We start from the raw sequence: 14,940 nt of genomic DNA, 5'->3' as shown, positions 1-14,940 counted from the left end.
TGGTTGATGCTTTAATGTATAACTTAGTACTCCTCTCCTTGAGCAATATTGCGAGAATTTCTTTAGGATTCCTAGGACCTAGGATTGGAATTTTTGGGTTACTGTATATACACATTTTTAACTTCACTAGATATTGCCAATATCAAAAGAGGTGGAATCACCAGCAGTAAGGCCCACCCATCTGTTTAAGGAGCCCTCAAGGTTCAAAGTTTCAGATTCCGTAGTCTGAAAGAGAGGTGGTAGTGGTGGGTAGTATGGCCAAGAAGTTACATTTCTGACATGCTCTGAAGTGATGCTACTGCTTTAGTGTAGCATCTGGATTACATTTTGAGAACCAGTGTTCTATGCTCTAGAGAAAGCCTATTAGGTTACATTCTGAAAGAGAGAGCTGACGAGACACAATCTGAAAAGAAGTAGCTGGTGAGGTTTTATCAGGTTAGTGAAATTAGCCAGTGATATAATTTTAGCATTCAGACTCTTATAATAAAGATAATATACAATAACCAGTATGAATGGTTGTCATCAAAAGTTAAATTCTTAATGAGTTTTTATTGTCAGAATGGGACCTCTGCATGTTCTCTTGGTATTGCTGTGCTGAGAAGGACAGAGGAGTAGGCAGGGGGCCAGGTGTCAGGCTGGGCATGCAGTGAGCCTGGCTGATGTTACTTAGAGTGTTAAAGTACCTTGACTGTGTCCATAAAACCCAGGCACTGGCCTACATGAAGGCTTGAATGTTCATTTGGGGGTTCCTCAAGACTAAAGGCATGAGGTTGGCTTGGATATTCTGAAATATTTATATGCAAAAAACCTCACCCATATTTATATTCTATTTTTTATTTATAATCTTTTATTTTACTCCAAAGTTAGTGAAAGGGAGGTTTCCCACAAATATTCTTTCCGTAAGAACTTCTTATTAAAAAATCTTGAAAAGGAAGGCTTCACATATTTTAGGGTGAAAGGACACAAACAGGTTTGCATAGTCTGCAAATGGTTAACATGTAACGTGGAAGGAAAATTATTTTATTTCAGATTTAGCAATATAAAAGGTCAGTCAGGAAAAAACGCATGTACCAGTAACTGAAAGCATTTACTTACATCATTCCACAATTTGCAAAACAAGATAATTGTTTTTCAAAACCAGACAACAGGTTTGGAAATACTTCTTTTCACACCCCTAAGTGATGCTGTTGGGAACAATGGCTGTTACAAGGCTATTGCTGGCACATTTCCAGCAAGTTCTGGTTATTGTTATTTTATCTTCTTTCTTTTTTCTCTCTCATCAGCTTTTTGCTTTCTTCCCTCCTTCTTTTATTCACTGGATTCCGAGGATCATAGATTTCAAATGTATCTGAGTCTTGCATGCTTGCATCTTTCACTTTTCTGCTTTTATCCTCAAACTGAAGTACATGTGACATCCTAAAGAGGGAGAGAGATGGTTCAGTGATTCTTGCATGGGAACTTAAAGCAGAAATTCTATACTCTACTATCATTGGCATAATGAACCATAAGCGTACAGAACACCAAGATGGGTTTATTGTTTACTGGTGCTTACACCACACGGAAACCAACTTCTCAGAAAACTCTTAAATTTGAAAAACATGTCTGGAGTTTGTTCTGTTGGTTTATATTTCTAGTAGAGTATTTTTGCCTCAGTTTTCACTTGAGGTTTTTCCCCTGATGGGAGGTTAAAAGAGTTCTATACAGAAGTGTTCCTCAAAGTAAACTCAGAGGACACTGCTTCCTTTAAAGAACACGTTCCTTTAGCCAGAGTGAGTCAGGTTGCAGAACAAAACTCAAGACAATAAACCAGTCCTATCTGATTTTTAAAAATTTCAACAGTTACATGGGTCAAGAGTAGGGAATACATTAAGCTAATTTAAAAATGATGTTCAAATGGGGTTATGACTCCCTTTCCTGGGGAATTGCTGGTTTAAAAAAATATTTTCTTCATACAAAAGGAAACTAAACTTTTGACATAACTCTATGGACTAATTTCCTTCTACTGTTGATTACAACAACCTAACCAGTCCTGCTCTCTTACTTCATCAAAAGCTTACTGGTCTTAAGGTATCAGCATATGCTGGAATCCTAAGAGGTCATAAGCTAGCTATCTTTAGGATCAGTGAAATATGTTAGTAATTAGCTGTGCCCCATACGAGGTGTCAGGAATAAACAGGGAAGTCAAAAGAGCAGACTTCAGAACAGCTGAATGAATTTGGAAAGAGAAAAGTTCAATTTCTAAACAAATAAAACTCCTAAGTCTTTTCCTATCAGTTATACACTATACACACTTTTCTTCATCACAGCAGATAGGGTTAAACTGTAGTATTAATACTTCTTGTATGCCTGTTGTAACTTTCATTTGAAACCCAAATATGATGCTAATATCTTTTGCCCCATATAAGCGGAGATCTGGGCAGTAAGTAGGTAGTAGTGAAGATCCCTCATCCTTTTCTCCCTACAGCAGCAGAAATTATGAGTGATATTTACTTGTATGGCAAACTCCCATGGATATAACCCAGATTTTAAAGAATTCTAAAAAGATTTTAGGAGGGAAATAAAATGTCACAATTTTAGTGATACCATCATTACTAAGGGTTCAGTAGCTGCTACTCACCAGGGCTGACAGTTGAGGCTTATGTACCATTTCTACCTTCTTTTGTCCCACCTAAGAAAGCTTACTGGAATGTAATAAGTAGGAGTGATATATATGGATGATCTAGAATCTACTTTAATTTACTGAATGACCTAAGTCACATTCACATTTTTATACTTCATTATTATTATTAGTATTTTTGAGACAAGATCTTGCTATGTTGCCCCAGATGGTCTGAAACTCCTGGGCTCAAGTGAGCACCTTGCCTCAGCCTTCCAAGCAGCTGCGATTACAAGCACGTGCCACCATGTGTGGAACTATATTATTAATGATACATTATTTGTATCAAATTTAATAACTGATCTCAATACCTGAACATGCTATTTCACATGTGGAGCTGCCAAGTTTTTATCTTCCATTCCTTTAGCAAACACCTTTATTTAAAAAATGTACTGTATAATTATTGCAAAGCCTAATATTCTTGTGCTTTCAATTTCCTATAGTGTTTAGATATTAGCTTCTCAAATTAAGACAATCTCTAACTCCCAGAAAAAGGCTGACTGTTCTACAGTCATGGTATTAAGTAAACCACTAGAATCAGTTGGAAAAACAATTAAACCAGATTTAAGCAATTAATGATGACTCACCAAGGTCTAAATGATCAGTGGCAACTCACTTTAGTAAATACACCTCTGAAAGCCAATTAACCAGTGATAGCCACATGCTTTTGAAAGTTGGCCCATCAGCTGCAGACTCACTCCAGTGAATATGCTTCTGAAAGCCAGCCCATCAACAATTGTCTCTTTTGAATAATAGTGCTTTTGAGGCTAATAGCTACACCTAAACAATTCCTGACCCCAAAACGCTATGTAAGATTTGCCACCTGCTTTTGCGTAGAGACACTGTGCCTAAAAGCACAGCTCTTCTTTACTTAAGTAATAAATTAAGCCTTTTCCCCCCCAGTTATTGAGAGGTAGCCTTTTTCTTCAACACTTCTTACATTCTTTGCTGCATCCCCCACAAAATACACTCTTTAAAATTGTAATATTACCACTGATGAGGAGTAACTGCAGAAGAATGGTAGGACTGTCCTGTTAAAGGTCCTTTACCACACATCATGGGGAGTCTAGACCCCTCTACTGCACTTCAGTACATGCTTAGCAGCAGCTTTCCAAGCGCTTATGGGCTGGCTGGTGTTGTCTAATCCATCACAAGAAAGTGTAGCAAGAACCATATGCCCTTTAAAACAATTTCATCAATACTCCTGAACTGATATGAGAAAACAAACCTACTATCTTATTAATACCTCTTCATATACATATTCTTCTATTTAAAAAATTCTCCTGTTCTCTGCCCAGAGATACAGATGGTTTTTCGCAATATCAATTTCTAGGGATATTACATGGAGAATCCATGTAATATGGAGAATTCAAAAATGACGTGATGAGAAAGTTGTCAATTAAGAATATAAAAAGGCACCTTCGTACTTTCTATGACATGAGAGAATCTTGCAACTATTGGATTTAGTTGGCTCTGGTATAAAAAATGAACTCTAGACACATGAATAATAGCACAAAGTCCGCAAGAAGAAACAGGCTTCCTTACAAATTTGAAAAAAACCATAGAGCCATAAGTTAAAGGAGCTGTCTTTTTCAACTGTTTGTTTCATACACCACTGCACTAAGCAAGTTCAACATTTTGATTAATGACAAACCTAAACTCAGAGGAAAGAAAGGGCTATCAGCTTACAAACTACTTCAGCTTTAATATCATAATACTTAGCATGGCTGGTTATTTGGAAATAATATTTAATCTTTAAGAGAAATAAAAGCATAATCAGAAGAATGTCCTTTTGTGATAAATGAGTGTGTGTGTATGTACAAATACTCCTTCCAAGTAGAAGAATTCAGTCTGCAATCCACACCACCCTGAAGGTGAGGCCTTCAAGGTAACTGGACCCAAGACTCTTGGGTGGCACCATGGATTGTCCCATGGAAACCATTAGAATCTTCTGGGATGGATAGACTTGGATGGAGATTTGTACTACATCAGGAAGAGGAAGGGACTTTGTAGAAGAAAAGAATGATCGAACTGGGCCTTAAAGGAAGAATGAGATTATAATAAAGGGAAATGGAAAAGAAGTTTTTAGACAGGGGAAACATGACACAAGAAACTGTGGAATGTGTGAAAGGCCAGGATGGGGACTGACGAATTGGGAGCACGAAAGGGTGGAGTGCAAAAGGACCCAAAGAGCAGAGGGCCTTGAAAGCAAATCGCGAAAAGGCTTAAATTTTGTAAGTTAACTAACACACAAAAATTCAGCTCTGAATTGCTATTGAAATCCATTGTTTGATAATGAAAAGCAAAGATATTAAGTAGAAAACAGATAAAAATTAATATACTTAAATCATCTCCCCAAAGACATCTCTGTATGCCTACCACAGAGCTAAAGGAATTAGTCATAACATTTATAGAACACTTGCTATATGATCACTACTTTAAGTCTGTCATCTTAATTATCCTAAGATCCTTATGATGCAGGTCTTATTTTATTTTACGGATAGAAAATTGAGAAATTGTATTTCCAGCAAATACAAAAGAGTTATAAAGAACAGATACAGCCACCTGAGAACTTGTTTCCAACAAACACAAAAGTCATAAACGTCAAAAATAATAAAGGACTTGGTGCTAGCTTGTGCTTCAGTGGTTGAAATGGATATTTGAGTTGGAAACATGTTTACATTTACATTTTGTTTAAATTTATTTTTTAACTGAAAAGATAGTCATCTGGGACTAACTTGAGTTATTCAAGACATAATGGTCTTTTTGTAGTACAAAGTCCCTTATGGTCTCCTATGAGGATACACAAGCAGACACATAATACAGACTTAATTTGAGTACAGGGGGTCTGATAGTTTACAATCGTGTATGTCCCAATAACTCTATCCACTCTGTGGCTGGTTATGGAATTGGCCCAAGAAGAGTAGTGAATTTTTTTGGAATTAATTACACACTGATCATTTACATATGAAAATTGTAGAGCTTGTTCACTTGAAGGCAAAAATAAAAATTTAGGTTTGATTAATAAAAATTTAGGTTTGATTAATAAAAAATTTCACATAGGCTCAGATTCTCAAATAACATTGACTTTATAGTGTGTTACAGAAATAGGGAGGCTTACTATTTTCACAGAGGTTGTGTTTGACAGGAAAGTGGTTTTTTGTTGCCTTTTTTATTTTTGGTATGGGGCTGTGTAAAATTATAAACAGAAGTATACAACTGATTCTTCAAAAAAGACCGAGACCTAGACTGACCTCGCTAACTTGATATCCAGTTTTTAAAGTTCTTCCTCAATTGTGAAATAGACTAAAATACGATAGCAATTTGTATCAGTGGAAAACATCAAGAGAGGAACTGATTCTCAGACACACAATAAGTAGCCCAATATAGAATTCCGACATTAGCAATTCATTTCCAATTTAAATGAACTTAAATTATTTATACTTACATAATGTAAACAGCTATATTTTTCATTGGGAATTCTATAAATCTCTCCTTCCCACATCCAAGCCACCCTAACTTAGGAACTTACCACCCAATCTTAAGATTGTTGCAGGTGTCCTAATTGTTCTATATCTGTACTACTTCCTTTCTAGATCCAAAGCTTAAAAAATAATCGTTCTTACACATTTCCTTTATAGCATTCTTTTGATCAGAAACTACTGGTTATCATATTAGACTGAACTAAATACCTCAGTCTGATCCTTAAAAACCCTCCAACAACTGGTGCTTCCTATTTCACCAACCTTATTTCATTTCTTTCATCAAGTCTCCTAATTTTGTAATTGCTTGTTTACTTAATTGTGAACAGACTCAGTTGTCTGAGATAGTTTGAGTCTTGTTCACTGTTGCATCCCCAGTGCCAAACATGGTGATTTGTGCTGGGAATAAGGCCTTCAGACCCTTTGTACTGGTCACTCCTGTTGGCTGGTACTAGAAGGACTGCTAAGCTAACAGTCAATTTCCTTTTGTGTGCAGAGACTGTCTTATATTTTGATGATAAACTCCCTAAACCATCTCCCAGACTCTGCAGAAAGTCTCAGGCTCAGCGTAAGTCCACCTTTTCATGATCTCTCATAGCTCAGCAAATACTGGCAGTTGCTTTTCCACTCATTCATATTAGTGATTGATTGCTAGTTTTTATTCCCTTAATAGACTGCAGTGGGAACATGCCTTATGTTCTTTTCCATCTCCTATAGCACCTTATGTAGAACTAGAGAGAAGGCCCTTTAAAATTTTTATTTTTTAAAGCAGTGTTTCTCAAAGCATAGTTCTAGAGCCCCTGCATCAGATGCAGGTTGCATGTTAAAACCACCAAGTAGCTTTAAAAACTATCAGTGCCAGGCTTCCTACTCCAGAGTATTTATTTAATTGTGCTGGGATGGGGTCCCAGCATTAGTAATTAAAAAAAATGTTCCTAGTTATTTTTTAATGCAGTCAAAGTAAAGGGCACAGAAAAAAAGCTTAAGAGCCTTTATGCTTTCAGATTGATTGATTTCATTAGCCCTTTGTCCTTGCCCCTTCAGAGATGGAGAACAGCTGGTTCCTAATGACAAACTACTTGAAGAAACTCAAGTAGCCTCTGAGTCTATTATTTGAACTGAATAATCTCAAGTGCATTATTTATTTCTTATATATGTGATTTGAGGATAAGGCAATGAACTAGACTCAATTATTCATTCAAAATACATCTGGGGGCTTTTAATGCACGATGCCAATGCTGGACACTGGTGAAACAAAGCCAAATATGACCCAGGCCCTACTCTCATGAAGTAAACAATCTGTAAGAACATACAGATTGTTTCTTTATGTTTTCTTTTTTTTGAACAGACAGACACCACGATGTGGCAAATGCACAGTTTGGAATTGCCTGCAAAGTGTAGGACAACAAAAATAGCACCCACTGATGCAGCATCCTACAAAAGGCTTTCCCATGTTTTCTGGTAGCATCTTTACAATAACTGAATGGGGTGGAGGCAGGAAAGAGGTTATTATCAGCCCTGTTTCATAGGCGATCTCTGAGACTGAGGGTCAAGAAACTTGCAGCTGATAACTTCTTGACCAGGAACTTTCTTGAATATCTTCAGAGGTAACAAACTTTCATCCTGTAAAGATGGATTTAACTTTGGGAATACATCAAAAGTCAATTCAGTGCTAGGTCTAGTAAGGAAGATAAGAAATCAGATTGAGTAGTGCTTATTTTGGAGTATAAAATTTAAAAAATGCAACCATAAAAAGACGTGAACCCAAGCTGGACATTAAAGAAATTCCAAAAGAGAAATTCCAGAAATGTATTGAGCAATGTGGTAGCATCTTTGGGAAAAGGCACCACTCTTTTAGGTGAATGCTTACTTACAAAAAAAAAAAAAAAAAAAAAAAAAAGCATTCATTTCCACTATAAATTTTTATCTTTTTATTGCCTTTAGTTAGTGCTATCTAAAATCTCAGTCCCAGTTTCTTCTCGTTCTTCCTAAAATAGGGATGCTAAGCAGGGACACTTCATTCAGCTGGCAGTCCAAAAGAAGCAGAGCCAAGGGCCCATAGCCTGCCTCTGGATATCTGGCAATTTCCTCTCAGGCATCAAATTACTAAGGACTACCTTGTGGTCTATAATATTAGGTATTTCCTGCTATATATATTTTTCAAAAATGCAAATGTAGCCATGAAAACTCTCCTGTTCTAAATCCTTTGGTGACTCTCCATTGTCTACACAAGGAAACCCAAACTCCTAATGTGGCCTCTATAATCTGGCTTTTGCTTCCCTCTCCAATCTGTTACATTTCCTTCCCCCATCACATCTTATGCTCCAGACATCATAATTCTTTGAAGTTTCCCGAACAAATCCCTGCACTCCCCTTCCTCGCTGCCTTTCTATACACTATACACTTCTCTCTCTCCAGTCAGCTGAGGTGTCATCTCCATCTTAGAAATGGTTCCTGATTCCTTTCCTGGTCTGTCCTGCTCTTTGTCCCCCAGGGTTAAGACCCTCCTCTGGTTTTGCAGAGAATCTTGAATACCTCTCTGGTTTAGTCCTCCTCATACTACAGTGTAACTGCTGTCTCCCTACTAGGCTGGAGGTGCTCTTGAGGGTGGCAGCTCTGCTTTTTTGTTGAGATGGGGTCTTGCTATGTTGCCCAGGCTGGAGTGCAGTGGCTATTCAAGTATTCACACCACACTACAGCCCTTCTGGGCTCAAGTGATCCTCCTGTCTCTGCCTCTCAAGCAATTGGGACTATAGACATGTGCTACTACACCCAGTTCTATGATGGCTCTGTTATTGGCCTTTGTACCAGCACTAGTCACCAATGCTTGGCAAGAAGAATGCCCTCGATAAATGGGTGCTGAATAAATAAATGTTTCTGAGTAGCCAGCCACCACCAAAACCTTTGACTAGAATTCTGGTTTTGTTCACCTTGCTCCTTGATAGTATTAATACATAACTCCAAATCATTTAGCAATTATGTTTATAAACTCTTATTTGATAATGCCAGAGAAAAGGCTAAGTTACTAAAAAAGCTGAAACAAGATATTTCGACTACTTCTAACTTTATGATATGAAAATCCAACAGTTATCTTTTTCAAATGGACTAGTTAAACTGCTTGAAGACTGACATCTGTCTAGTGTATGATTAGCCTTTGAGGTGGGAGAAAGTACATATATTGTCCTCAGACAGCCTTCCCCATGAGAGTTGAAAGACCTTGCCATTCTTTATGAAACTTTGCCATACACAAAATTTGTCTCTGTACTGTGTTAGTGTATTGTGTTGACAGCTTCTCATTTCTCTGTTAAGTTACAGAATTCTAAGAAACCTAATAAAATAGCTCCTAGTTATTACTTAAGATTATCATTCTATGGGACTATGGATTACAAACTTAAATGAATCTGACTTAAGTTTTTTTAGGGGTAGGGAATGGGTTGAAAGGAGACCAGCCTTTTTATTTTTAAATAAAAATCTCAGCAAGACCAAACAATTTTCGTTTTGCCCATGTTTGATCCTCTGAAAGGACCATACCCTGCTCTGTAGCATAGATGGGCTGCAGCATACTTTTGTCTATATTACATTTCTGGGATGCCCTTCTACCTCCTTCCCACTGGTATATACCCCTGTTTTTTCCAAAGCCCAGTTTAATTCCCATTTCCTCCTAAAATTCTTTTCTGACTTCCCTGGGGCTCAGGATCTATGCCTGCCTTTGAATTTCTTTAACACCTTCTATGAAACTTCTGTGGTATGCACTCAGAAGCCCTGAGTTTGATTTGAGTTACATTCAGTCACTGTGACTGGAAAAAGTCACATTGCTTCTTAGGCCTCTGTTTCCTCATCTGTGAAGAGTGGTGGTAATGTACACCCTATTTACCTCACGTGGACTGAGGATCAAACATCATGCATTTAAAAGGGCTTTGCAAATGGCAAAGTGCAGTCCAAACATTTATTATCATTTTAACATATTTTGTACTTTGTGTCTTAGTTAGCTTGGGCTGCCACAACAAAATACCACGGACTGAGTGCCTTAAACAATAGCAATTAATTTTCTCGAAGACAGAAATCCCAGATCAAGGTGGCATCAATCAGCATCTGGTAAGGGCTCTCTCCTCAGATCGCAAATGGTTGCCTTCTCACTGTGTCCTAACATGGGCTTCCCTCAGTATGTGCCAGAGAGAGACAGTTTTAGTCTCTTCCTTCCTTATGAGGACACTAATCACAACATGGGGATAGGGGAGCACCCTCATGACCTCATTTAAACCTAAGTACTTCCTACCAAAGGCCCCACCTCCAAATACCATCATATTGACAGTTAGAGCTTAAACATATGAATTTTAGGAAGACACAATTCAGTCCATAATAGTGTGTCTATGTGTTGCATATAAACTGTGTTTATGTGAATATTCATGTTTTTATAATACTCTATTATACTGCTACTGTGATTTGAATATGGTTTGTTTGGCTCTGCCAAATCTCATGCTGAAGTTTGATCCCCAGTGTTGGAAGTGGGGCCTAGTGGGAAGTGTCTGGGTCATGGGGGTAGACCCCTAATGAAAGTTTTGATGCTGCTCTTGTGGTAATGAGTGAGTTCTCACTCTATTAGTTGCTATAAGAGTTTCCTTGAGTACTGGCCATTAAAAACAACCTGGCACCTCCCCTTTCACTCTCATTCCCCTCTCATGATGTGATCTGCACATGCCACCTCCTCTCTGCCTTCCACCATGAGTAGAAGCAGCCTGAGGCCCTCACCAGAAGCAGATTCTGGTGCCATCCTTCTTGCACAGCCTGGAGAACTGTGAGCCAAATAAGCCTTTTTAAAAAAATAAAAATAAAATAAATTACCCAGCATCAGGCATTCCTTTATGAAAATATAAATGGGCAAAGACAACTACATACCCCCTTCAAAGTGTTTTGTGTGCCTCATCATACACATACAACTTATTTGATCCCAACTCATCTTGGAGGTTTATATGTATATTTCTAAATATGTGCTGTCTACACTAGACTTAAGCCATTCAGAGGGCAGATACTATTTATAGAATCAAAGAATTATAGAAATGTTATTTTATTTTTGTAACTTTCATAGCTTGAGCAATATACATTCACTGTTTTTGTTTTCCTTTTTGCAAAGTAGGACAATCCTAAGAGGCAAAAAGAAAAAGTAAACAAAAATGACTATAACTCATTAAGAACTACTGTAATACATAGGTGCATCACTTCGTACCTCAAGACCATGTAAATATCCACCTGTATGTTCTTCTAGCACTTTCTTCTTTTTTCATTTGTTAATCTTTAATCAATTCAGAAGTTTGTTTTAGTATATTGGGTTGGGTAAAGTTCTCATTTAATTATTTTCCCAAAATGGCTACCTCATTGTCCCAATTTCATTTCTTGAATAATCTACCCTGTACACTACACTGCTGCTTTAATTATTGTAACTCTGTAGTATTCTTAGGCATCTGACTGGGAAAGATCATTACCCTGTTACTCATTTTTAAACATATGTTTCAAAATTTGTGTAGTTTTTAATAGACTATTTTTAGGACAGTTCAGATTTACAAAAAATTGAGCAAACAGTACAGAGAGTTCTTGTACCCTCAAACTACTCTGCTGTATTACTAATGTCTTACATCAGTATGGTACACTTGTTATACTCGATGAAGCAATACTGATAGGTTGTTATTAAGTAAAGTCCAAAGTTTATTTATATTTCCTTAGTGTTATGGATCAAATTGTGTTCCTGCAAAATTCATACACTGAATTTTGCATACAAATATAGTATGCACCATATTTGAAGAAAGGGGCCTTTATGCAGGTAATTAAGATTAAATAAGGTCATAAGTGTGGGACACCAAGCCAATGGGACTTGTATCTTTATAAGAAAATGATGAGACATGAGGAGCATGTGTGCACAGAAGAAAGACCATGTGAGGATACAGCAAGAAGATGGCTGTCTGCAACCCTGGAGAAGAGACCTCACCATAAACCAACCCTGCCAGCATCTTGATCTTGGACTTCCAACTTACAGAACTATGAGAAGATAAATGTTTAAGCTACCCAGTCTGTGTTATCTTGTTTATAGCAGCCCAAGCAGAGCAATACCATTAGCTTTTACTTAATATCCTCTTTCTGCTCCTGAATCCCACTCATGATGCCATATTACATTTAGTTATCACGCCTCCTTAGCCTATTCTTGGCGGTGGTGAGTTCACGGAATTTCCTTGTTTTTGATCACCTTGACAGTTTTGAGGAATACTGATCAGATGTCACGTGGCTGCGATTCGACATTTTTCTCATGATAAGACTGGGCTTATGGGTTATTGGGAGAAAGGCCTTAGATGTAAAATGCCATTAACATACATCATTTCAAGGGCAACATGATTTATGACTGTTAATGTTGACCTTGATCACTTCACTGAGGTAGTGCTTGTCAGGTTTCTAGACTGCAAAATTAATCCTTTTTCTTTTCTTTTTTTTTTTTTTTAACAAACATATTTTAGGTTTGGGGGTATATGTGAAGGTTTGTGACATAGATTAACTCATGTCATGGGCGTTATTGTACAGGTTATTTGTTCAGGTTATTTCGTCATCCAAGTATTAAGCCCAATATCTAATAGTTATCTCTTCTGCTTGAAGTTACTCTTTTACTTCTTGCTTTCCACATTGTACACTTTGAAAGGAAGTCACCATTTCCTAAGGAGTGAGAAATTATGTTTCCCTACTCTTTTTATTATAACATTTTGTGGATATATTTGTTTGCATGTTTCTCTCCCTCTTTGTACTGGTATTTCTATTTGAATTATATTAGGTTTATAGAATACTTTTTAGATAATTTGGTTTTTGTCAAAAATTAAGTATTCTAGAAACATAAAATATCAATGTACTCCTTTAATAGGTTGCAGTTTTCTTAATTTTACATAAAGATTTGAATAAATCTTTATAAAGGTTATTGCCAAATAATTTATATTTGATGAGTCAGAGTCTTAAAAATTATGTTTTTTAAGTGGTTATTTCAGAGCAACTATGACTTTTTGTGTACTTATTTTGTATCTGCCCACAATATTGACCTCTTAGAACTTTTGGTAGATAGCCTTGAATTCTTTCAATATGCAAGTAACTTAGCTTCCTCTACTCCGTTTTACAAATGAGCAACCAAAGAGAAGTTACTGAAGGTCTCAGAATTAGTTGCCAAGCTGAAGCCAGATTCCTAGTTCATTGTCTGGAATATTTGGAAGCCTAAATATGACTAATACTTTCATAGGTACTTTTGCAGCTATTAAAAATCAAAGACCAAAGCCATTTGTTCTCAAGAATTGTTGACTATGCTAACAAACATTAGGCACTTATTATAATGTTAATAAATCAGAAGCAATCCAAAAATCACAAACGTTTAGATTCATTTCAAATGAATTAATTAAAACAAGCTATATAAAGAATGATGACATTATTAGCCCTAAATATCAAAACTAGTTTTTTTTCTCCTATGATTCAGGGTTCACTTTGGCTACTGTTTAAAATATAAATGGCTGTTTTGTTTTACATTTTCCTATGATTTCTAGAGTATCTTTTATAATATTACTTGAATGCTTTTATTTCTATATTTCATAACTATCAAAATGTAATTTTTAGGGAAAGCCTTATGAATATTTAATTTTAGGGCTTTTCTCTATTACTGATTACAAGTAACTTAGGGTCCTTTTTTCACAAATGCTCAGTTCTTTAGGAATTAAGAGCCTACAGGATTTAGAGACGTTTTTGCTCCACCCACTGCCAGTGCTAGTGAGTGTTGTCCAGGGAACAGGGGATCAGACTGCTTCATCTACTGCTGTTAGCTCCTATGCATGTTGTCTGGGCACCTGAGGACAGGCCTGCCCTGTCTGTCACCACCACCGGTATCTGCACACATTATCTGGGGTCTGGGGACCCACTGCCATGGGCACTCATATGTACCATCCACGGGCCTGAGATTTGGCATGTTCTGTCTGCCATGGCCATTGCCAATGCTCACGGGTGCATCTGGGGTCTGATGACAAATCTGCCCTGCTACTGCCACAGGTGCATGCACATGAGCATGCCACACTGGGGCCGGGGATCAACTTTCCCCACTGCCACCATTAGTGCCTGCATGTATCATCTGGGGGTGTGGGGATTAATCTGTCCCACCCATAGCCACTGCCATGGGTGCCCAAATGTGCCATCTGGGAGCCTGGGTACCATTTTGTCATTCCTGCTGATGCTGGTGCATGTCAATCAGGAGCTTGAGAATAGGCCTGCCCTGCCTGCTACTGCCACTAATGGTACCCAAGGATCAGCCCACCTGGTATCCCTGTACCCAAAGAAGCCTCACCACAGTCTACGCTAACAAACGCAGCCTAATCACTGAGGAACTCACAGACAACACTGAAGGTGATCACAGGCTAAGATGTCTACAGTACTGCACCCACCCAGAACCAGAGCTGAAGCACCCTATCCAATAAACAGTATGTATATATGTGTGTGTGTGTGTGTATTATATATATGTGAAAAAGTCTTTCCCTACGAAAGCCAATCCATAAAAATGAAGGATGCAATTGATTGACCAGCTGTGCATGTATCAATGTAAGGACACAAGAAACATGAAAAAGCAAAAAACATGACATCCTTAAAGGAACACAATAATTTTCCAGTAACAGATAACAAAGAAAGGAAAATTTGTGAAGTGACTATAATATCAAAATAAAGATATTAAACTAAGTGAGATAAAAGAGAACAGAGATAAACAATTCAAAGAATTCAGAAAAATAATTCATGATCTGAATGAAG

At 37.4% G+C, this 14,940-nt stretch overlaps 1 long non-coding RNA gene across 1 annotated transcript in view; it reads right to left on the bottom strand.

Moving 5' to 3' along the window:
* Positions 1-827: 827 nt before the first annotated feature.
* The window catches only part of LOC119474101, a 56,229-nt gene continuing 42,116 nt past the window's right edge, over positions 828-14,940 (bottom strand). The window contains exon 3 of the long non-coding RNA XR_005203394.1: positions 828-1,416. This is a non-coding gene — a long non-coding RNA (uncharacterized LOC119474101). The remainder of the gene's footprint in view (positions 1,417-14,940) is intronic.

This window comes from Cebus imitator, unplaced genomic scaffold (assembly GCF_001604975.1).
Source record: "Cebus imitator isolate Cc_AM_T3 unplaced genomic scaffold, Cebus_imitator-1.0 Scaffold211, whole genome shotgun sequence".
In the NCBI taxonomy this organism is placed as follows: Eukaryota; Metazoa; Chordata; class Mammalia; order Primates; family Cebidae; genus Cebus; species Cebus imitator.
Note: the sequence above shows the minus strand (reverse complement) of the source record. Positions and strands in the feature narration are given on the sequence as shown.